Below are 25,512 nucleotides of genomic sequence, written 5' to 3'. Positions count from 1 at the left end.
TGAATTATAAAATTTGAAAGAAGAAGACCAAAAATTCTACCCAACTCAATATCAATCGACAAAATTGAAAATGTAATTAAAAACTTACCAACTAAGAAAAGCCAGGGTCCTCATGGCTTCACTTCTGAATTCTACAAGACAATTAGAGAAGAACTGTTGCCACTACTGTTTAAACTCTTCAAATTGAAAGGGAAAAAACACTCTCAAATTCGTTCCTGGAAGCAAGCATCACCTTGATCTCCAAAGCATCGAAAGACCCAACCAAAAAAGAGAGCCATCAGTCAATTTCACTAATGAACACAGGTGCAAAAATCCTTAATAAGATACTGGCAAACAGAATGCAAAAGATAATGGAGAAGTTCATACACACTGACCAAGTGAGACTCATCCCAGGGATGGAGGCATTTTTCAACTTATGCAAATCAATAAATGTAATACACTATATTAAAAAAGGTAGGGTCGGGGATTAGCTCAGTGGTTCTGCCGCCTGACTCGCAAGTGCAAGGTCCTGAGTTCAATCCCCGGTACCAAAAAAAAAAAAAGCCAAGGCCAAAAACTATACAGATCACCTCAATAGATACAGAAAAAGCATTCAATAAAATCCAACACATATTCATAATAAAATCCCTACAGAAATTTGGACTAGACTGTCTCTATCTCAACCTGATAAAAATCCTCTATGAAAAAACAACAGCCAATATCATACTAAAGCAAAAACTGAAATCCTTCACAGTAAATTCGGGAACAAGAGAAGGATGTCCACTATCACCACTCCTCTTCAATATAGTTTTGGAAACGTTAGACACAGAAATTAGACAAGAGAAACAAATGAAAGGAATAAAGATAGGAAAAGAAATTAAATTGTCACTATTTGCAGACGCCATGATACTCTATATAGAAGACCTCAAGAACTCCACCAAAAGTCTTCTAGACTCAATAACCAAATTCAGTAAAGTAGCTGGATAGAAGTTCAGCACACAAAAATCAATAGCTTTCCTGTACATGAAGAACAGACTCACTGAGAGAGAAATGGGGCAAATGATTCCTTTGACAATAGCATCCAAAAAATAAAATAACTAGGAATCAATCCAATGAAAGAAATCAAAGACCTCTACTCTGAAAACTACAGCACTCTGAAAAAAGAGATCAAACACAATATTAGAAAGTGGAAAGACATCCCTTGCTCCTGGGTAGGAAAGACAAACACAGTGAAAATGTCCATATTTCCAAAACTGTTATATAAATTCAATTCAATCCCAATTGAAATTCCAGAAGCATACTTTATGGACCTTGAGAAAACAATCCAAAAATTCATTTGGAAAAAGACGAGACTTAGAATAGCAAAAGCAATACTAGGCAAAGACAAACTAGGGGGTATCACAATCCCCAAGTTGAAACTGTACTACAAAGCTACTGTGATAAAAACAGTATGATACTGGCAAAAAACCAGACCTGAGGACCAGTGGAATGGATTAGAAAATGCAGAAACAACTCCAGACACACTCAGCCACCTCATCTTTGACAAAGGAGCCAAACACCCTCACTGGAGGAAAGATAGCCTCTTTAATAAATGGTGCAGGAAAAAATGGGTTTCAACTTGCCAAAGATTAAAACTAGACCTATATCCTCACAATACACTAAACTAAAATTGAAATGGACCAAATATCTAAATATTAAAACAGAAACACTAAACCAGCAACAAGAGAGGTTAGATAGAACTCTTGAAGACATTGGTGTAGGAAAAGATTTCATAAACAAAACCTCAGTTGCCCGTGAACTAGCACAAAGTACCAACAAGTGGGATCTCTTCTTATTAAAATGCTTCTGCACAGCAAGAGAAACAACCAACAGCATGAAGAGACATCCCATAGTGTGGGAAAAATATTTTCACCAGCTGTTCCTCAGACAAAGTTCTACTATCTAGAATCTATAAAGAACTTAAAAAAATCAGACCTCCCAAATTTAAAAACCCAGTCCAAAAATGGGCATCTGAAAGGAACAGACATTTCTCAGACAAAGAAGTAGTAATAGCAAATAAACGTATTAAAAAATGTTTGACATCACTAATCATTCGAGAGATGCAAATGAAAACAACACTAAGATTCTACCTCACCCCAGAAAGAATGGCTGCTATCAAGAAATCAACCAATAACAAATGCTGGTGGGGCTGTGGGGAAAAGTGAACCCTGTTCCACTGTTGATGGGAGAGTAGACTGGTGCAAACACTGTGGGGATACCTCAAAGAACTAGGATTAGAGGCCCCATTTGACCCAGCAATTCCCCCGATGGGTATCTTCCCAAAATAATTAAAAGAATCATACCACAGCAATATATATGCACCCATGGGTTTGTAATATCTAAAACATGGAAACAGTTTGTAATATCTAAAGCTTGGAAACAGCTGAATGGCCCATCAACTGGGGACTAAATAAAGAAAATGTGTTTTTTTCTAAAATGGAGTACTACTTACCCACAAAGAATGCGAAATTAGAGACATTTATAGTTAAATGGATGCACATTGAGGCCATACTCTTAAGTTAAATAAATAAGACACACATGTATAAATACTGAATAGTTTCTCTGGTGTAAGAAACTAAAAGTTTAAATAAGTTTCAAAATGTATAATAAATAATGTGAAATAGGAAGAAAAGGTCCAAAAAGGAAGGGGACGTGGGAAGGGTAAGGGAAAGGAAAGAGGGGACTGGAATTAACATGAGAAAATGAAAAACTGGAAACAACATATTTGTAAATAGGAAGGGGTGGAGGGGTTGATCTTCCTAAATCATAAAGATAATACAATTATTTCACTGCTTGAAGGACAGATAAAAGAGTGAGACAAGTAAGGTTAGTATTAACCCTGGACTAAGGCAGTAGCAGTGGAATCGAGAAGCACAGATAGATATAAATGATGTTAAGTAGACACCATGTATAGTTCTTAGTGAATAGAATTCATTCATGGCTCAACTGATAAAACAGAGACCCCCTCTAAATATCACATACAAAGGGAATTAAATACCACAACTAGTTGCAATGATGATGAAAGAACTGAAATGTCAAAGGAGATGGTGAAGTCACACAGATCTTAGCAACAATAAGAAGCCCAATGACTCCTATGGCTAAAAGGACACCAAGAAGAGATAGTGTTATCAGAGACAAAGAGCAGAGGTTACACCAGGTAAGTTGAATCAGCCATACAGTCCAATGTAATTTGAAAACATGGAGACATGCCAAATTCCAAGACTCTGGGTTCTCTTTTCCTCTCTTTCTTTAACTTTCTTATGGAGTCTACTATCAGTTGAATCTAATCAGAACCTTCTGACATGGAAATCTCACAAATATATCCTCCAGGAATCAGCCTTTCTTAAAAAAGAAACAGACCAGGGAAGGGTGAGAAATGTGTTCAAAGACAAATAATCCTCTGAGTGGCACATCGTGTCACCGAATGAAAGACTCATCTAAAAGAAAATGAGGACAGACTCATCTAAATCCAAACATAGGTTTTGTGTCTTGAATGACTATTGGTGAATGTTATTCTCTATGCTAATAAATATTATATTATAAATACATTTAGGGGTATGATAGGTTCATTCCTTAACTAGTTCCTTTGGATGTTCCTGTGGAATATTCAATTGGAGAAAACCAGTAGGTTACTAAATGACAGAAAGGAAAGCAGGGTAGTGATAGAGATTTAATTGTTTTATGAGTGATAGTTAAAAACATGAATATAAACTGCTTGTGGATATTGTATATATTGATAATATAAGATTTCCAAGGAGGGTACTTTAGGGAAAACTAAGATTAAAAGAATCGTCAGAGCAAAAGAAAGTAGCCAAAAAGCTTGAGAAGGAACTGTCTAAGAGGTAGAAAAAAAAAGGTATTGTCTCCAGAGTCAAAGCAGAATATAGTTTCAAAAATGAATTACCAAATTTAACCACAGTGATAAAATAAGAAGTGAATTTTTATAAAAGTTTCCACTGGCTCTAGCTATTAGGCAACCATCAGCGTCCTTTGCAATAACAGTTACAATGGAGATATAAGGGTAGACAGTAGTTTATAGTGGTCTAAAAAGAGAATGGGAAATGAAGAAGAAATTGGAGGTTGTTCTGTGAATCACATTTAAAAAGCTTGTGAAAGAAGGAGCAAGAGAAAGTAGAAACTTGATGGCAATGTAGAGTCCAGAAAAGGTTAATGAATTTTCTGCATGAGAACAACTAAGACTTGTTTATTTGTCAACTGGAAGGAGTTAAGATATATTGAAAATACAAAGCAGAAGAAGAGCTGCTGACAGAATGAGGTTTCTGAAGACAAGGTAAAAGATAGGCAACTGAGACCTGCAGTGATATTAGATTTGAACCAGAGAAGGAAATTTTCTGAGACAAAAAATGAAAAGGCAGAAAATGAAAGTGGGTACAGATAAAAGTGATTTTTAGGTATAGAAAATTGAGAGAGTCTACCTATAATAGCCCCAGGTTTCTCTGTGAAATAAGAGTAAAAGTAAGTTTCTCAAAAGAGTGGGGATATGGTGAAGTAAAAAGCTTTAGAATTGTCACTAAAGTTCGGATAATGGTAGAAACGAAGGGCAGAGAGCTGAGAATCACCAAGACTGGAGAACATACAATTTGCTACAACATCTATTTGCAGGACAGTATGATTTTCTCCATCAGACTCAGTATCATTGGTTGTAGAAGTATAAAAATGGGTAACTGAAATGATTCAAAATTAGGGCTTAGCAAATTAAACATGCTAGGAAGACATGAAGTACAGGACATACAAATTATTGATCAAGACAATGGTTTCAGTGAAGTAGTATGCTGTGGAGAAAGGGACTGAAGTGATAAAAAGGACAAAAATACTATTGTTGGCCAAATTCTTATTCTGAAATTTATATATATGACAGTATGGTAGTATTGGCTGCAGAAGAAGCTTGTTTTGTATTAGTTTTGTGACCTAGGAAAAGAAAGCAAAAAATGAGTTAGAGGGGTTTCTATAAATATCCTGGCTGCAACAATGCACTGTGTAATCTTCATGACTATCCTATAGAGTAGATATTCATTTTAGAGAAGATATAATTGAACCCCAAGAAGGATGAGAAAACTTGGTAAAATTAACTAGTAAGTTATTAAAACAGTCAGGTTTACACTTGAGATTTGCCAGACTTCAAATTCAGGGCTCTTTTCATAATACCTTGTGGTCCCTCCAAGAAAATTTATACTTTAATTTCCTATATCATCAAATGAGCATGATGTACTCTTGGAAAGGAACACTTTCCAAAATAAAGTCTTCAAATGGAAGCTCTGGTAGTCATCAAACATCAAAGGGAATAGGTCCATAGACTGATCTCTTATATGTGTTAACATTTGCAGTATGGCAAGGCCTATAGTTTGGTTTCTGGCATAAATAAATAATTTGCTTTTGATATTTAAACCAGACTTCATCTCATTAGTGTTTCATTTAAAGTAGTGCCAGGCTTTCCATTAGTTTTATGGAGTTGGAGTTTGTGTTTTTCCTGTAGCAAATGAGAGTTGGAAGTGCAGGTGATCCACAGAGCTTCTACCACTGAAAGAGATCCACAGATTGAAAAAGATAGAAAGCCACTACATCAATGCTCTGGAAGCTGTGCCTTGCCCTTGGAGCTTAGTTGAAAAAAATGACTGTATATTTGAGTGACATAATGCTTGACACTTAGGATCTTGACTAGAGTCAGTAAGGCCTAGAGTAAGGAGATAATTAAAGTAGCAAAACAACCAAACTGGTGAGTCTGAATCCAGGATCCTTTCTGCAGAAATCTTCCTTGTCCCAGGCTTGAGCTGAGACAAACATAAGAAAGGTGACTCCACTAGACTCAATGTTTACTACTGAAAGGAGAGAAGGGCATTATTTTAACTTCTGACTTAGGGACTCCTCCCCTCTGCAAAGTCCTAGTAATTGTAATATGATGGACTAAAACAATGACACTCTGGAATGGGCCAATCATTTATTGAGCGCTTAATGCATTCCAGAAACTTACTCTATTCTCATCATAATTCTTTGAGGTATTATTACCCCTACATTATACAAGATTTTTAAAAATGAAGCACAGAGCCAAATTGTTCCTCAAAGTCATCTATCAATACATAGAAGAAATTGTGCCTGAATTTATATCTACATGACTCCAAAATTCTTAAAACCTTAAGGTATCTATCTATATGATTTAAACTGAGGTGATTATATCTTATCCATTTTGAAGCTAATTATAAATTCGATGCAATCTGGAATCTCATGGAAGAGTTCTTAAAATTGTCTTTGTCCACCAAGGACAACATTAGCATTTAGAGAAACCCAAAGGCCCTTTAAAATGCCTAAAATAAAGTAAATAGAATTACAAAGAAAACATATTAAACTAAAATTTAGTTATCAATTTTTAAAAAATGTGTATGGCAGTGTATATGGCCTTTATTCATAAGATCTAACAGTGAATCAAATCTATGTTTTCAAGAATATATTCATGATTTTTAAATCCTAAATTTCACTTAGAGTTTAATAAAAATGAAGGTGTAATTTTTCCTATAAAAGTTAAACCTGAATTCTATCTATAAACCACATCAAGGATCTACAAGGGGCTATACAACAGTGTGTTTGAAGTGCAATGAACTAGGTTTCAAGAAATGATTTTTGAGTTTCCCGGAAGTTTACAAGCTGGTTGTTAAATTCCCCCATTGTTGCAAAGTAAATTACATAACTTCACAGTTCAATAAATTATATTAAATACAAAAGTAATAAAAACCCAAACTCATCACTTCCTAATTATTTCAGTGTCTTTTATCATTGTCTCGGCTGTCAAGTTTACTTGTACATATCTATTATATCTGTATGGTGAAAATAGTATATATTGTCACATCATCTTTTTCTAACTCCACGTTCAGTGATATCATGTTGTCAAATTGAAATCAACCATGGAAGCTAGCAAGTGTTACAAAACTGGGCTTTTTTTCCCTGCAGAGACAGCTGTTAAATATTTAACTGCACTCCATTATATCCGTGGGTTCCAGATCAAGAACATCTTGGGGGGACAAGGAACATACTTAAAGATTTATCTCTATGTTGCTCTTTTAAATCAATAATTTTAGGGATTGTCTAACAAGGATTTTTAAGTATAAAAAGAAAAATAATAAAAGATGGACTTTATACAAATCAAGAACTTCTGCTCTTTGAAGACATCCTTGGTAGGACAAAAAAATAAGCCACAGATCTAGAGAAAATGTTTAAAGGTCACATATCTAATAAAGAACTTATATGTACAATATGTAAAGCACTTTCAAAACTCAATAATAAGCAAACAACCAAATAAAATGGATAAGAAAAGACACTTCACTAAAGGAGATATAAGGCTGACAAGTAAGCTAATGAAAAATGTCCAATATCATCAGTGATAGAAATTAAAATCATAATTAAATGACTACATAAATTTGCTCAAATGGCTAAAGTTAAAAATATTGACATACCACACAGTAGCACACATGTGGAGCAATTAAAATTCTTGTAAATTGATGGTGGTGATACAGGAAATAATATCAGAGATGAAATATGAAAATATTATATCTCTAAACCTGTTAACTGTCTGATACACTGAGCTTTTGTTCTCTAAAAATTGAAGAAAAAATTCTAAGAACAATGGAGGTTAAGAGTAGAAAGATATTTATTGGTAGGACAGCTCCTGAGTGGTAGGAGGGGACCCAAATGGATAGCCCAGGGACCCCACTTTACAGCAGAATTTTATGGAGTAAAATCCACGTGGGCACAATGTGGGCCACAGCCATGATCAACCAATAAGGTTACAAGTATAGTCATTTAGGTAATAGTGGTCCAATTGGGAAAAAAGTCATGCAACAAGTGTGCATGGAAAGAACAAAGACTTCTAGGAAATGATAGGTCCAGAGGTACTGGTCAACCACCTAGGTAACTGATGTTTATATAGACTTCATTAGGCTCAGTGTTTGTCTTTTGAGGAAATATACAGGTCTGGTCATCTTGTCTTTGAGACCTGACCTCCAGCAGATGTGCCTCTGGCCAGAGTTTTGATGTGTTTCATCTTTTTCCTGACTCTTTCTCAAGAGCCTAACCCTATCTGAGTGCCTGTAATATTTCTTTTTGACTTAGCTATCTGTAATATTTCCCCCCTCTGAAGAGGTATCCCAAATTGCCATGAGGAGGCAGGGAAAATGGACCATTCTGGCTGCTACAGGCTGAAGGGCATCATAATTGTGATCACCAGTAAGAAATACCCATCCAGAGGGGCTATCTAAAGGCCCTTCATAGGTATCAGGCATTCTTATCATGAGTAGGCATATAGATTTAAGTCTAAAGGAGACAAGACTAAAAGAGACAGTTAAGTATACGTGGGCCAAACAAAAAGACCAACAAGACATATGAATACAGCCAACAAATGTTTCCACCAGGAAAATGGTAATAGTCTTTCAAAGGGAGAAGGAGAAGGTCCGGGGTATCTTGAATATCTGTTGAGATATTAGCACAAGTGTCAGGAATGTACACACAACATTTAGCTTTTACAATTATATAAGTACCCCCTTTTGTTGCTGTCAGAATGTCTAATGCATCCAATTTTGGAGGATGGTTTTAACCACATGAATCTCAGTGTGTACCTCCCTATCTATGTAGGGGTAGTCAGGGCCACACATTGGTTTAACAGAACTAATGATTGCCATTGGGGATTCCCATTTAATTCCAGGGAAGCTAAACCAGTCAGTTGTTAAGCAGTCTTTGACCTGTAAAATTATAGTATGTTTACACTGCTCAGGAGAAGTCCGTCCTAAGTATTTAGTAGAGTTAGGCCAATGAGAATAGGAGTGCTTTCTTTGTTCCCATCACAAGGGGGGGACTTTCTACTAAGTTATCCTATAGTTGGAGTTAACCACATATAATCATCCTATATCTGAAAGTAGCTATCTTGATGTGTACAATTACTGGATCTTGTGATAGAACTTTTACTCTTACTTAATAGGGGTTTTACTCATGCCTGTAGAGAAGCTTCAGTGGCATTTTTAGAAAATATTCAATCATGAAGGGTGGAGTTTATAAGCTACTCAGTTACCTTGTAATGCTGGGCTAAGCTATGAACCACTGAATTGCTTTGTCTCATCAATGTGGTCTTATAATACTGTAATATTGTTTTATATTTCTTGGAAATCCTTTTCTGCTGGGTGTTTAAGACCAAGATAAAAGGAGACCTGTGTCAATCAAAATTAACCTCTTGCTCTCTATCAAGGTCAGTTGAGTCTCTTCAAGCATTTCTTTTGGAAGCAGGTACAGAACCTCTTATCTCCTCTGTCAGTGTCAGCTGCCAGAATGGGTCAAGGTCTTGCTTGACCATGTTGCTTTCTAGGAAAGCATGAGAGATTTTTCTCTCTCTAGTGACCTTCCTTTGTCACACTATACATTTATTGAGTCCTGTCCTCTGAGATCTAGCAATCCTCTTGCTCAGGAGTTTGGGTGACTCAACAAATTTGTAGGATCCTGTAGAAAAGGTGCCCTTATGTCCTGGGTCCTTATTGACCTTCAAGGGCCAGGGCTAAACTATTGGCTGCTCTTTTAGCCCAGTTAATTTTCCAGCTCTGGTCTCCGAACTTTAGTTGTTGAACACCTAGAGGAGGAGAACAGTTGCATCAGTATTGCAGTGGCAGCAGTGAGCTTAACTATTATAATGTCTGGCTATCAAGCACTTTTGAAAGATATAATATAGCCAGGGACCATTATTTCTTACCAATTATGGTTTTTTTAGAAGTTGAATCTGTAGAATCTTAACAGATAACAATTATAAATTTTATAGAGAAAACATAATATTTTAACATGACAACTATATTACCTTTGAAACACATTTAAATGTCTAAGTATAGAATAGCTTTTAGTTGGTTGTCTCTATCTAATACATAAAGAAACTCTTACCTAATTTGGTGTCATTCAATAGGATGTCATTGAAGAAGTGCATGACATTGTCTGGACAGCTCATTGTCTGAGCATGTCGAAGTGTAATAACACATATATAACATACACATCACATAAGCTTTTTAAAAACTATTATTTGACTGGTTTTCTCTTGCTGATTTGACATGTACCTCTTATCCCAAGTATCTGGAGCACAATAGAAAGGTGATATCTGAGTCTAACAGAAGGTCATCTCCATAAACAATCCTAGTTTTACACCTTAGAAGACCTGTAGATCTGGAAGACATGAATATATTTAGTATACCATGAGATTAACAATAATGAAAGTTATAGCTATTGGAAACCTTCATCTCTTGATATAACTTTGTACTAAGAGCATCTTTTAATAAGAACACCTTCTTGTTTTATCCACAGAAAGCTTTTTTTTATGATAACAATATAAACATATTACAATAATGTTTAGCAATGTTTATTGGGTTGTGTCTCCCATAGGGCTATGAAAACCATGGAGTCTTCTTAGTGAACAAAGGCCAAATTGAGACATTTACAGGCAGCTGCTCCTTTATTCACCAGGGGGAGTCATGTCCAGCAATTTTCTCAAGCCTAAGGCATCCCCATTTAATTGTCTTAATGAATTTTAGATGACCCATGAGAACCAGATTATAACAACACATCATTTTTGACCAATGAAAGACTCTCAAGTTAAGGTACACAGACAACAATATGTATTGTATTTGTAAAACCAGTCTCTGCATCACTTTGCTCAGCTGGCAACCTGGGTGGAAGCACATTTTTAACCCTAATGGCACTTATCTACAAGCCATATTAAATTATAGACAAACATCTTACAAACCCAAAGGGATAAAAGAAAAAAAAATTATTGAGCTGAAACAAAACAGCTGTGCATATTGTAACAAATTGAACAGACAGATGGACAAATACATAAGATGATTTGTTTATAAACTAGAATCCACTTGGCTATATTTTGCCAAATTGAATTATAATAACCCTTTCTGTAGCTATAACTAAGATTAATCAGAATGTTTTAGGTCAATTAACAGAGATCTCTTGTAATAAGAATTGGAAGGAACAAAAGCCTTTCACCCAGAATTAATATTTTGTATTTTATCTTGTTGTAAGAATCTTGGCAATTCCATGCCCTCTTCCTTCTTTAGCCTCTAGCTCAATCACATCTACATTTTTTCAGGCCTTTTTTGTAGAGTAGAAAAATTTACTGGGGAATGAGAATGGGAAATAGAAATAGGGAATAAGAACAGCCCCTGAGAGACAGAAGGGATCCTGAATAAGTTACCCAAACTCAGACCTTTTTCTGACAGCATGCCTGGGATCCTCCCCTCCATGGGAGGTGACCCTAAGGCAGCTTTACTACTTTTCATAGTTTGCCTTTAGTGGTCTATACTTTAGGATTTATTTTGTCTCCAAAAGTAGGAGGTAATGTACCTGACCTTGGGGCATGTAGAATACAGTACTTAAACAAGACAAAATATCTCTCCCCAGGAGGGGAACTGAACTTTCAAGCATAATTAAAGGGAATGGGTAAAGAGAAAACCAACCTAGTTATAGCCTAAGGTTTGTGAGAAATAGCAAATTACTTCTCCAGTGACTTTTTGCTGAGGTATGATGACTGGAAGAAAGTCTAGAGTTGAAAAAGAATGATCAAGAGATATGTGCCAGATGACTTGGGAGAACTCACGGAAATGACAGTTCAACCAAAGGGAGAAGGTACTGAGTGCCTTGGCGCCCTTCAGTCTTGTTGCACCAGTTGGTGAGATGGGCCTGATTATTGGGACTTTTGCCTTGGGGAGCAGTCTGATTTTTGGTGGTGACCCTTACAATCAGAGCATGGCTTATGGAGCCTTTTAAGCCAGTTCCTCATTAGGTGGCCTGGGTTTCTCCCGCATTAGCAGTGGAGGATAGTTATTGAGCTCTTTTTGGAGCCCTGAGAATTAGACTTAGGGTCTTTCTCTTTTAAGACTAAAATGAAAGCAGTCACTCTCTTTTGGTCCTTTTGTTTCTTCCCTTTGGCTTTCTCTTGATCCTGATTAAAAAATACTGAGGAAGCAATTTTTACTAAAGTATCATGTGAACTATCTGGAACAAAAGCCACCTTTTGTAACTTTTACCTAATATCTGGGTCTGGTTGAATAATAAAACTGTCTTCAAGAATAATTTGTCCCTCTATTGAATCAGGAGCTGGGGATGTATGCTTTACCAATGCCTTATGTAAATGATCTTTTTCTTGATAATCAGTCAATAACATAAAATAATGGAAGGGCTTCAATTTTGTCTTTCTTAGACCTTCTAGGACACATGGCTGACAATATCTTTTGTTTCAATCTCCCATCTGTTTTACAGGCCAGTGGGTTCTTGTATAGGAGCTGCTTGTGTTCTAGTAAGAACTGGTTGTTCCCCAGGCTGCCTGTCTTTTGGCCTCTTAAAATTAACAATATAATATTCATCCCCAAATGAAACAGCAGCTTGTAGTGTTGTTTGTCTCTCTCATTAGAAGTCAATATTTTATTTAAGAGTAACACTACTTCTTTCTAGACTGGTTTATAGGTCTGAATAAGTCCTCTACAGAGTTCAATGTACTTACCAGGATCATTTGAAAACTTCCCTAGATCTTTTTTGATCTGTCTTAGGTCAGTGAGAGGAAATGACACATTAACATGGGTATGGTGGCTGAATTTGTCATTTACTTCCTGTGGTTTATATTTATGTTTTGAACACAAATAAGGATTATCTCTTAATGCAAAGAAAACATAAACATAAGGCAATTCTGACCATTTTACCTATCTCTTACAGTATAGTTTTAATTGTGAGATAGCATCATAATCAATACTTCCCTCTGCATTCCATTTTGGCTCTAGAGGATAGACAGGCCATGTGTGAGTGCCTAAAAATATTAAACTGCTCTTCCTCAGTAAGTGGGGCTTGAAACTTCACCAGTGTTTAAGAAATGCATTCCAAAGGAATAAGGCATTTTGATATTGAGATGTGCATGCTGAAATGCAAAAAGAAAAATTGGCATCCCTTTAATTTCTATTTAATTTCTGTTCCCTCGAGGCATTCCCTGAGTTGATTCCACTCCAGGGCTGTTGGCTGCCATCTGGAGAGAGGGTGAAAGATAAATCCAATCAGACTATCCACCGTTGTAGTGAGTAATCTTATCTTCCCTAGGAACTAGTGTTCTTACTGCTGTGGGTGTTTTCAAAGGCACAAGTTACAATTGATTTCAGTCTTGTTAATCATGTTTTAAAGAAGAAAGCATTGTTAGAATATCCAATAATGAAAAGATCTAAGCAATTGCTTTCTAATTATTTGAGAGAGAATGAGGCAGATAGATCAAAGGGCAGCACTTCCCATTGTGCAAAAGAGATCACCTCTAGAGGCTCAACAGAAGAAAATAAATGGCTCAGAGGAATTCTTTCCTAGGCCCTAGGGCGAAGAAGGTCCTAAGACACTGGTGTTATCTACCTGGTCACCTAGACCACCTTCCCTAGCAGCAAGAAGAGGCTATGCATGGTTCAAAATTCATTCTAAGCCATTAAAATTCACAAGTTAAATTTATACTCATCACCTAGCAAACACAACGGACACTAGAAGAAGGCACACTACATGCACATAGAAGAAGAGAAAGGCTGACTAAAATCACTTTTTCTTTTATTCCTAGTTTGCAAAGCACAAATGTAAGTTGCTTCTCTGTTAGCTGTTCTGTGAAAAGAAAAGCATTTGTTACAAACTATTTCTGCTTCCATTGGAAGACCTTTGGGTATCTGCCAAAAAGTAACCCTCGCCACAACCCCTCAGTTGTCACCTCAGCTTTCACTAGTTCCACGCAATCAAAGGTCTGTCTCCAGAAAGAAATCCAGTTGCCCAACTGGTTAACATTCTATCAGCCATTGGCTTCCGTGGATATGGAGACTGACTAGCGGGTACTTGGAGAAACCTGTTCTCTATGTTTTAGAAAGTAGCAACTGCTCTAAAGGTGACTTGCTAACTGACCGCATAAGCACTGTTTGGTTTTAGCATTCTATAAGGACAGATAAAAGCCTGAGCTGTCTTTATCTGAAATGATTTTATAAAAGACCCAGTTTACAGCATTTCCTAAATTTGCTTGTAGATACTGTTAAAGTCCACTAGGTGGCGATCTCACATTACTTTTCTTTAGCGTTGTCTAAACTAAACCAATCGAGCAATTAATATAGAACAGAAACAGAAAATCTTGTCTGCTGAAGTAAAATATCCCTTTAAAGAAGCATCACAGGAATTTCAACAAAAAACAATGTATAAGAACTCAGAGAATACAGCAATTTGAAAAAGGCACAAGCAGTGACAAACAAGAATGACAATTTTGGTTACCTAATACAATTCAGCAATCAAGAAATAAAAGAAAACTTATTTCCTGTTAAGGATTTATCTCAGTGGGACCTCCAATAATGATACGGGAAATGATACCGGAGGTGAAATATGAAAATGTTATATCCCAACCTGTTTGATGTCTGATACACTGAGCTCATGTTTTCTAAAGTTAAGAATGAGTTCTAGAAATACTGGAGGTTAAGAGTAGGAAGATATGTATTGATAAGACAGCTCCCGAGAGGCAAGAGGGGACCAGAACTAGTAGCTCAGGAAATGTACTTTACAGCACAGTTTTATGGAGTAAAATCCACTTAGGTATAATGTGGGCCACAGCCATGATCAACCAATAAGGTTACAAGTATAGTTACTGAGGTAATAGTGGCCCAATTGGGAAACAAGTCATGTACCAAGTGTGCATGGGAAAAACCAGACTTCTTAATGATGGCTCCAGAGGTCTTGGTCACTCACCAAGGTAACTGATATCTATCTAGACTTCATTAGGCTCAGTGTTTGTCTTTTGAGGAAGTATACAGGTCTAGTCTTCTTGTCTTTATCTGGAGGCCTGCTCTCTAGCAGATGTTCCTCTGGTCAGAATTGTGATGTGTTTCACCTTTATCCTGATCCTCTCAAGGGCCTAATCCTATCTGAGTGCCTGTAATATTTCTATCTGACTTAGCTGTCTATAATAGTAGGACTGTAAAATGGTGCAACCACTTTGGAAAAGTTTGTCAGTTTCTTATAAAGATTACTTTCTCTCATCATATGTCCCAGTTACTCTGGTCCTAGGTATTTTCAGAATAGAAGTAAAAGCACATGTCTACACAAATAAATATATCTAAATATTATTGTCATCATTATTTCAATAGCCAAACACTAGAAACAACTCTATCAATCTACAGACGAATGCATAAGATAACAATATTATAATCGTTTAATTGACTATTGCTCAACAATAATAAAGAATAAGCTATTAGTGCAAACAGCTTGGGTGAATCTTAAGTTATACTGTGTGAAAGAGGCCAGTCAATAAAGAGTATATGTGGTATTACTTCACATATAGAAACTTTTATAAAGTGCAGATCAATCTATCAGACCACGAAGCAAATTAGTGGCCATCTAGGACTGGGGAAAACTAGCAAACAGCATGAGGGAAGAATTACAAAGATACATGAGAAAACTTTTGGAATTAATGGACATGTTCATTATCTTTTGATTGTGGTGATGGTTTAATAGGAATATACATATGTCAAAACATCAAATTGCATACTTCAAACATGTATAGTACATTTTATGTCAATTATACCCTAAATAAATCATTTTAAATGAGTAGGACTCATCCTAGTAGAAAAAGTTTAAAAAGACTCTACAGCAAAGAAGTTATATGGATGGTAACTAAGTTCATTAAACACCATTATTATGTTTCTTGATTAATGTTGTTGAGGCCCCTTCATTATTGTCATTATGAGCCAATTATTTGAGAGGATAACTGTTTCAGACTTGCTAAATGGTATCCTTGTGAAAATCTAAAAATCACAACCAATATAAATCACATATTTCCCCTCATGTTTTCCATTTGTTATGTGAACCTATGTGGAAGGAGTAAGTAGAGTTTTTCTTCAAAAGTAAAGAACATGAGACAGATATTAAGCAATGTATCTTAGATTACACAGTAGGTCAGTAGCGGGAATGGGACTAGAGTATAAATCTCCAAATTCTTTGTCAAAGTAAACATCTCTGTAGGAGGAAAGAGTACTCTATATGGTTCTGCAGGACTATCAGAATTCCTGGCAGGTTACTAAAAGGTAAGCTTATCTGTTGGAAGAATCTATGTTTTGCTCAATTTTAACAAAGCTTGGAGAGAAATTTCAGTATAATCAAACAGATTTAGCATTCCTAAATGTTTGAAGCATGATTTAAGTTTGTGGGCCGTTTTGATGCTCAATTAAAACATCTCTTATCAATATGGTATTTCTTGATACTGCTAATCTGTCCATTCAGTACATAGAAAACTCACATTCATCTTCAGAGCCAGGAACAATATCTGAGCCAACATTTCATTAAGTTGTATATTTTCCCCAAATCAATGATTGGTTGCACTTCTCCTTGCACCACCCCCTTACAATTTAGATGTTGCTGGGGAGATTTTGGCCCAGTCTATAAAGAGGAGGAGGGAACTGGATAAGAAAGGGGGAAGTTAAAGAACAGTTACCAGGGGTCACTGTTCTCCAAACAGACGGAAAGGAAGAAAGAAGAGTAGGAAAATTCAAAACTCTGCAACTTTCTCTTGGAGGCAGGGAAATTTTCTGTGGGAATCCAAACAGAAAATTTAAAGCAGCTCTGAGAAGAAGAGCAACAAAGATTGAAGATATTCTTATACTCCCACTTAAGCAGCATTTAAGAGTATAAGTAGCCTATTATACACAAACCCTTATTCATCAACAAGACACACACACACACAAACACACACACACACAAACACACAAGCATATAAAATGGTAAACAGAGACCTCAGCAGCTACAGAGACAGTGAAAAGACAGAAACAAAGGGACAAAGGGACACCTCCAGAAAAATACATTTTTCAAGCCTTCAAAAGAGTAGTTAGGCAGAGGGGAGATAGGAGGGGAACAGTAAGGAAAGCCATAGGTGCTGGGAGAGGTGGAGGTGAGACTAAGGTGGGAAATGTGGGGTGGAGTTGAGAGACAAGATTAGCAGTTAAGTGTGAATAAAAGAGGGTAAATTAGAGAGTCTGATTCCATAGAAACTCTACCTAAGTGTGGATTAGAAGAGAATGAGGCACAAATCTCCCCAAATACTAGTATTTTAAAGCTAGAATTTTGTCAAGCCATTTCATTCTGCACACTAAAATAAATTCTGATCACATTTTTCTATGGTCTCCAATAGATTCACTTTCCAGTGAAGTGTGAAATGGCCATATTAGTGTATATATGTAGACTTATTTTATTTAAATAGTTCAAATCTGTATGAAACATATTTCTAGGAGATGAACATACACCTCAGCTATCTGAGAAGTGAATTTAAAAATACATATAAAACTGAGAGAATCATCTAACTACTGAAAAGAAATATACAAGGGAATGAAAAAACTACTTTAAAAAAATTGTTTTCAGCATTGGCATGCATTTGAAGGCACACATAGAGACTACTAAATCAATGCACAATGTAGTCTTTCTATTGTGAGTCAGTGGAGCCAAGGAGAAGCTGAAGTGGAAAATCTGAAATATACAATATTTTTAAAGATATGTACTTTCATTGCCTTCTAATTTAAATAGTTACTCCAACTATTTTAATAAAATTTTGTCCACTATAAGACCAGTGTCTACAGAGCTCTGAATGTACAAATCCAATTACCCACAACTATGAGATTTTTTTCAGTGAAGCAAATTTTTCCTTCCCGCTCTATCTTTCTGAGAAATAAAATAACTAATATTTATTGAATACTTCCTATGAATGAGCCAGGGACTTTTAAGAATTTTACATTAATTGTCATATTTACTTCTCACAATTTCCTTCTGAAGCAGGTTCAATGATTCTTCCCATTTTACTGATGAGGAAATTAATATTTGGAGAGGTTAGACAGCTTGCTAAAAATTATACAGTTCATAACAAGTAGAACCAAGATTTAAACCCAAATAGACTGACTCTATAGCCTTTGCTATTCACTAGAGTACTGTGCTGCCTCAGATAAACAACCTTTTACCTCAGGTAAAAAAAATCCTGATATCAGGGATTTATTTTCAAAATGAAAGCAACTTACAAAGTATATTTTGGAATCAGCATGCATGGAACCCTCTCTTCTACATCCTCCTTCTCAGCAGCTACATATGTGGTTTCAAACAAAGATCACTGACATTGAGAATCCTGAGCCTCAGGGACTGCAGGATCCTCTGGCATCAAATAAAGAGGCAGTTATCTTCACTAGAATTTATTGCTGAAGCAGGGAAGTAAACTAGCACATTTCAGAGGAATTTGTATGACAAATTAAAAATCCAAAGATTTTCTTTTTAACTATCAGTTAAACAGGAAAGTAAATCAATTACCACCTCCCATCCCAAGCCTTTGCTGCAATGAATTTAATATTGTTTATATTTATGTGAATTCAATTTCAGTCATATCTTCTTGACAAAGCTTGTCTTTTTTCTTTCTTCCTTTGTTTTTCTTTTTGTCTTTCTTTTGTTAAAACACAATTGAGCTTTCATCCTGCCCTGACTTATCATGATATTCAAACATTATCAATTTTAGGAGTCTGGATTAATGAAGATTTATGTATATTCCCTTGATAAAAATACTGACCATCTAATATAATAATTCAATGTTTTTATTTTGTAGCAACAATAATGTTACATGAATCTGGAATGATTATCACTACAGACCAAAAAAAAGCAGAAGAAGAAAATTGGAGAAAAAACTAATAAGACTATCTTTTGATAGGTTGAAAAGTTAAAAAGCTACTGGGCAAGTTGCCATGGATACCATGCCTAGAATATAATACTGAGCTTTTCACAGTTAAACACTAAAGGCCTAACTCTCCAGCTGCATGCCTCCTTTCTGTGCAGGCAGTAGCAACTACTTGAAATGGAAATTCTGTATTTTGATGAATGTGAATTCAAAGGAAAATTTCCTGTGCAAGAATGCAAACATGCTGGAAAATATTTGAATCGGCTTAGTTCCAAAAATATTTTATACCATTTCTATTTTACCTAAGATTTCTAAATTAAAACTCACTGTACAATAATCTTTACAAATCTATAGTAAAGACTCAGAAGTCATCAGTCAGCCAGAACAATAGGCCTACATAGCCAAGTTTTACTACTGATGTTTATCACCCAAAGTCACACATTTGTAATAACCAAGTATGGGGTCTGGGCAGAAGAAATAATATGGCAGATTAGGAATTTCCTCCTTGCTTCAAGAAGACATACATATGAGATACATTTTTTCAAAATAAGTCAACATTTTGCTGTCACTTCATCTTTATAATTTAACAAAATGATTATGATATTTCTGTTGAATTACAATAGAAAAATTGAGCACATTAGAGGGTTCATAGTAATAGGTAAAGAAGGTCCAGAAACAATTTTGTGTGTAGCACGTAGAGTATAGGGTAAAATAGACCCAAACTTAGAGTCTAACAGGCACAAATTCCACTTCTATCACTTTACTAACACTGACTTTGGGTACATTTCTCAATATTACTAAGACTCATCTCATTTATACTCATTGTGTATTATTATATAAGGATGATAATAATACCTTTACTATAGAGTTTCTATATGGATAAAATTAGCCATGTGCAAAACACTTAAAACAACGTTAACTCTTCACTAAATGGGGATGTTTACATTATTCTGCAACACCTCCAAATCACTGATTTCACTTTGGCTTAGGAAAAAATATAAGCTTATGGTAGAATTTTCCTCTAACATATTCTACGATAGCACTAGCAACATCCCTGCTTACCTGCTTCTTCATACACCTCCCAAATTCTTTTTCCCCCTTTTATTTATTCATTGACTCACAAACCCTCAAGCATCTTATCCTCCCACCATCTGATCCCAGCTTCACGTGACAATACTTTCTATATACATCATATTTGCCCTCTCCCTCTGCTCTATGGGAAACAGAAACTTCCCTTTGTGTGGCCCTGAATCTCCCTTGGCCCTGAGTTATGTGACTCAGTGATTTTCCACAGCCTTCAGGATTTACCTTGTTGTCAAACTCTCTACTCGCTCTTTGCCTTGTTTTTCTTTTGCAAGCCACTTGCATAATCCCAGATGATCTTCTCTCTCTATCAGTGGGGGGACATTCCTAACTCAACTGTTTTTGTTTATCCACTCTTGTGCTTCCTTATGAGTTACATGAGTTGCTTCTTTCAGAATTTTCATATTCTATTTCCAAGAAGCTTCTACACACTTGAAAACAATTGTGCAAAAATAAATAAAACTAACTAAACTTTAACAAATATGACCATAAAAAGTAAAAGAGAAGACATGAATATATTGCAAGCTGAATGAGAACAACTACAAATAAAAGTAAAATTATAGCATAATAATATATATTATTTCATGTAAATTAAATTGGAGGCCTGAATAAAGTGTAATATAATAAGATGACATAAATCAACCCAGAAAAAGAAGAAATGGGAATAGACTTACAGTAATAAAAGAAATTTAAACAGTAGTCATATATAAAACCCCTTAAAACACATTTGAAACCTAAGTAATATTATAGGTAAATATTCAAAGGAGACAATTTCCACACAAACTGCTCCAGACCATTAAAAAATATGGGCATCTTGACCTTATTTTTCTGTTTTTATATAACTGAAAATAAGGCATTCCAAAGTGAACTATATTCTAACATTACTGATGAATTCAAATGGGTAAAGCACAAATAAAATATTGTCAAGCAGAAACCAGGAATAAAAACAGTAGTATATAGTGATCATTGATACATAAATTCTAGAAAATGTAACAATGAAATTTACACATTAAGAAATTGCGTGTGACAGTAAATAGATTTATGAAAAAGATAATATTCAACACTCATTCATATGTTTTTAATTCTGAAAACTAAATTAGACCTTCTATAACTTAATACAATGTCTACCAGATACCTACACTAAGCATTGTACTTAACTATGAATTATTAAAACTCTATTAAAGTCAGAAGCAAAACAAAGATGCTGGTCACTGAGTATAAGGTTTAGCAATAAAAGAGTAAAATAAGTATGAAATACTCTTAGAATTGTGTTAGTATTTATTTGATCATTTTATGTACATCAGTATTTTTTAATGATGATAATTTCTCCAGTATTCATTGCATAAATATTTATGTGCATTATCTCACCTAGTTGAATTGTTCCCTTTACTAGTATGTAGTGATCTTTGTCTCTTCTAATTAGTTTTAGTTGAATTTTACATTGACTGAGAATAAACTAACAGGGTTTATATTTTGTGGTCTGAGTGCATGAAATATTGTTTTCCATCCTTTGATTTTTAGCCTATGAATATCTTTTTGGATTAGATGTGTTTCTTGAATGCAAAAGACTGTTAGATTCTGTATTTTGGTGCAGTTTGCCAGTCTGTGTCTTTTAACTGAAGTATTAAGGCCATTAACATTGAGAGATATTCCTTAGAGGTCCTGATTTTTTATTATCACTGCACTCTTTCTCTGTTGGTGACACATTTGTTTTGTTTCTTCTTGTCATTTTTTTTATTGTTTCATTGACCTTGCTAGTTGTTTTTATTCCACTGTGCTTTTTAGCTTTATTAGTTTCATTGTTTTGTCTAGGATATTCTTGAGTATTTTCTGGAGTGCTGGTTTAATATTCATATATTTCTTGAGATGTTCTCTTTCATGAAATGCACTTATTTCTCCATGTATTTTGAAGGAAAGTTTTGTTGGGTATGTTAATCTTGGTTCGAAGCTGTTTGCTCTTGGGACTTAAAATATTCTAAGCTCTTCTGATTTTTCAGGTTTGTGTTCAGATGTCTCCTGTAATTGTAAAGAATTTACCTTTATATGCGATTTTTTGTTTTTCTCTGACAGCTTCTAAAATTCTGGGATTTTTTTGTTAGATATCTGGCAATTTAATAAGGATATGCCTTGGTGAGTTTCTTTTATCATTATAATTTTTGGTGTTCTAGAAGCTATTCTTATTTGTATATATATATATATATATACTGCTATACAGAATCAATGCAGTCCCAATTGAAATATTAAAAACCTACTTCACAGATGTAGAAAAATCAATCCTAAAATTCATACAGAACATAAGATACCCAGAAGAGCAAAAGCAAACTTGGGAAACAAAAACAAAGCAGGAGGAATCACATTATCTGACTTCAAGCTATGCTACATCAGCAGTGATAAAAATGGCATGGCACTAAAACAAAAGTAGACCTGTGGATCAATGGAATGGAACAGATATTACAAAAACATCCCTAGACACAAAAGCATATGATATGAGAAAGATAGCCTAATCAACGAATGTTGCTGGGAAAACTGGATATCTGTTTGGAGAAGATTGAAATTGGACCCATATCTCTCACTGTATACTAAATTAAAATAAAAAGGAACCAAATACCTAAACATTCATACAGAAACATCGAACCTACTGGAAGATAAAACAGGCAAAACATGTGAAGTCATAGGAGTAGAAAAGGATTTCTTAAACAGTCACATTCACACACGAAGTAGCAAGAGTCAACAAATGGGATTATATCAAACTAAAATGCTTCTGCATGGCAAAGGAATCAACTAGAGTGGAGCAACAACCGATAGAATGGAAAACTTTTTTCACTATTTATTCTTCTTAGATTGCTAATATATAGAATACATGAAGAATAAAAAAAGACCATATAAAATAAAAGACCCAAATCAAGAAATAGGCAAATGAAATGAAGAGATACTTCTCAGCAGAAGAAATACAAATGCCAGAAAACATATGAAAAATTGTTCAACATCTCTATTATTTAGAGAAATGCAAATTAAAACAACACCAAGATTCAATCTTACACCAGAAAGAATGGTAATCATAAAAAAATTTTAAAATAACAAGTGTTTGTATGGCAGTAGTGAAAATGACACCCTCCTACATTGGTGGGAATGTAAACTAATGCAACTATTATGGAAAACAATAGGGAGATTTCACAAAGAACTAAACTTCGAAATTCCATATAACCTAGCTATCCCTGTATCTCCCCCCAAAGAAGTAAAGACATCATACTGCAGTGATACCTGCATACCAATGTTTATAGCAGCACAATTCACAATAGCTAAATCTAGTAAATATCCCATATACCTATCAACAGATGATTGGATAAATAAAATGTGGTTTTTATAAGCAATGGAATACTATTCAGCTATATAAAAGGACAAATTGGACATATTTGTAAGAAAGTGGATAAACCTGGAAAATATAATGTTGAGTGAAATAAATCAGACACAGAAGCTTAAATATAGTATTGTATCTCTCATTTGAGTATGGCAAAGTACAAAGAGTACAATAAAGGATGGATAAATGGAGACAAGGGAATAGATCTCTTGCAAATGGGAAGGGGTGCTGGGGCTGAGGGCTCGGAAGAGAGAGGAAGGGAAGGTAAAATAAGTAGAATAAAATATGCAATGTACAGGAGCCTCATAATCTCAATGAGTAAGCATTTTATGTAAGAAATATGAGATACATTTGATAATATCAACAAGTATGAAGACTGGTAAAGGGAATTTAGAGAAGGAGAGAAGCAAGTGGGAGGGAAGGGGAAGAGGATTAAAAAAGAATTAAGCTGTATTATATACTCACTTTCCAAGAAGATTGTAAACTGCATATTCTGCAAAAATGTACTAATAAAAAATTTAAAAATATAGCAGACCTTGATGATAGAGTATTATGCAGCTGTAAAAAATGAATAAATTTTGCACCACATATGAGACTCCAGATAACATTGTCTCTGTTGCAGTGTACCTCACACAGGTCCTACATGCTGTGGGAAGTCCTAGAGACTGTCAACCAGAAATAGAGTCAGTAAGGTTTGAGAATCTGGCTGTGAACTTCACCCAGGAGGAATGGGATTTGTTTGATCCTTTCCAGAAGAATCTCCAGAGAGCTGTGATACAGGAAATCTACAGTAACTTGATCTCTGACACAAAAGGAGAGAGCAAGCAAGCAAAGATGAGTATAAAAATCCTGGAAAAATTTTACAAATTTAGTTGCTGGTGAGTGAATATAAAGAGAAAGGTAGTGTGGAGAAATCTTCAGATCTCTGGATCTTTAGTCTCCAGATCATACTTTAAATAAGAAAGCTGGACTGCAGTCATGTGTCATGTGTGTAAGGAAGTCTTCATTGGCCATTCATCCCAAAATGTGCCCCTCAGGCCTCACAGTGTACACAAACCATATAAGAATCAAGAATATGTACAGAATCCATGTAAATAAAAGCAACATGAAGAACCCTTCACCCTTCCCTAGTACTTTGAAAAGCTTGAAAGAACATACACTGAAGAGAAACCACATGAATATAATCAATGTGGGAAAGCTTTCAGATATTCCAGTTGCCTAAAAAAATTTACAGTGGAGAGAAACCCTGTGTGTGTAAACAATGTGGGAAAGCCATTAGTCACTCCAATGTTCTTCATATACATGAAAGAACTCTTATTGGTAAGAAGTCCTATGTGTGCAAGGAATGTGGAAGATATTCACATGTACTTCCCTTCAACTGCACAGAAGAATTAATACTGAAGAGAAACCTTATGAATGTAAGGAATGTGAAAGAGCCTTCAGAATCTCTAGTAGCTTCCAGAAATATAAAAGGACTCACAGTAGAGAGAAATCTTAAGAATGTTAACAATGTAGGAAAGCCTTCAGATGTCCCATGTACCTTAAAGTAAATGAAAGAATTCATACTGGAGAGAAACCTTATATATGTCACTACTGTGAGAAAACATTTATTTATTCCAGTTCCTTTATAGTACACAAATGTATTTACACTGGAGAGAATACTTATATATGCAAACAACATGGAAAAGCCTTCAGATGTTCCAGTCATATTCATAGACATAAAATGGTTCAGTAGAGAGAAATCTCATGTATATAATCAGAGAGGTAAAACCTTCCATAATTCCCATACCCTTCAAATGCATAAAAGAATCCACACTGGAGAAAAGTCACATAAAGCTAAGAAGTGTGGGAAAACTATTTATATGTTCTAGTTCCCTTCAAGCACACAGTGGAAAGACCTTATTTATAAGCAATGTGCTAGCATGTTGTTCAATTTTTCTAGTACTCTTCAAATAAATGAAAGGATTCATATTGGGTACAAATTTTACATGTAAGCAATGTGGAAAAACCTTCATTTGTTCCTTTATGTATTGACATGGGAATTCACACTACCAAGAAAGCTTATGTATGTATGCAATAAGGAAAGTCTTTCATATGTTCCAGTTTCCTTCTAAAATCTGAAAAAAATGAGGGACCCTTTTGTTTGTAAAGAAACAAAACTTAACTCTTTCAACTTCTCTTTGAATACATTTCACTTGTATTCAATATACGAAAAGAAACACTAAATATAGGATGGCCTTCATTATCATATCACCTGTCTAAAATGCATGAGAATGCCTAGTGGAGAGGACTGGCATCATTGTAGGGTATGAGAAACTCATACATCTTGGTT

The sequence above is a fragment of the Heterocephalus glaber genome, unplaced genomic scaffold, assembly GCF_053883595.1.
Source record: "Heterocephalus glaber isolate CG9 unplaced genomic scaffold, H.glaber_assembly_v1.0 deba00001613, whole genome shotgun sequence".
NCBI classification, from domain to species: Eukaryota; Metazoa; Chordata; class Mammalia; order Rodentia; family Bathyergidae; genus Heterocephalus; species Heterocephalus glaber.
Note: the sequence above shows the minus strand (reverse complement) of the source record.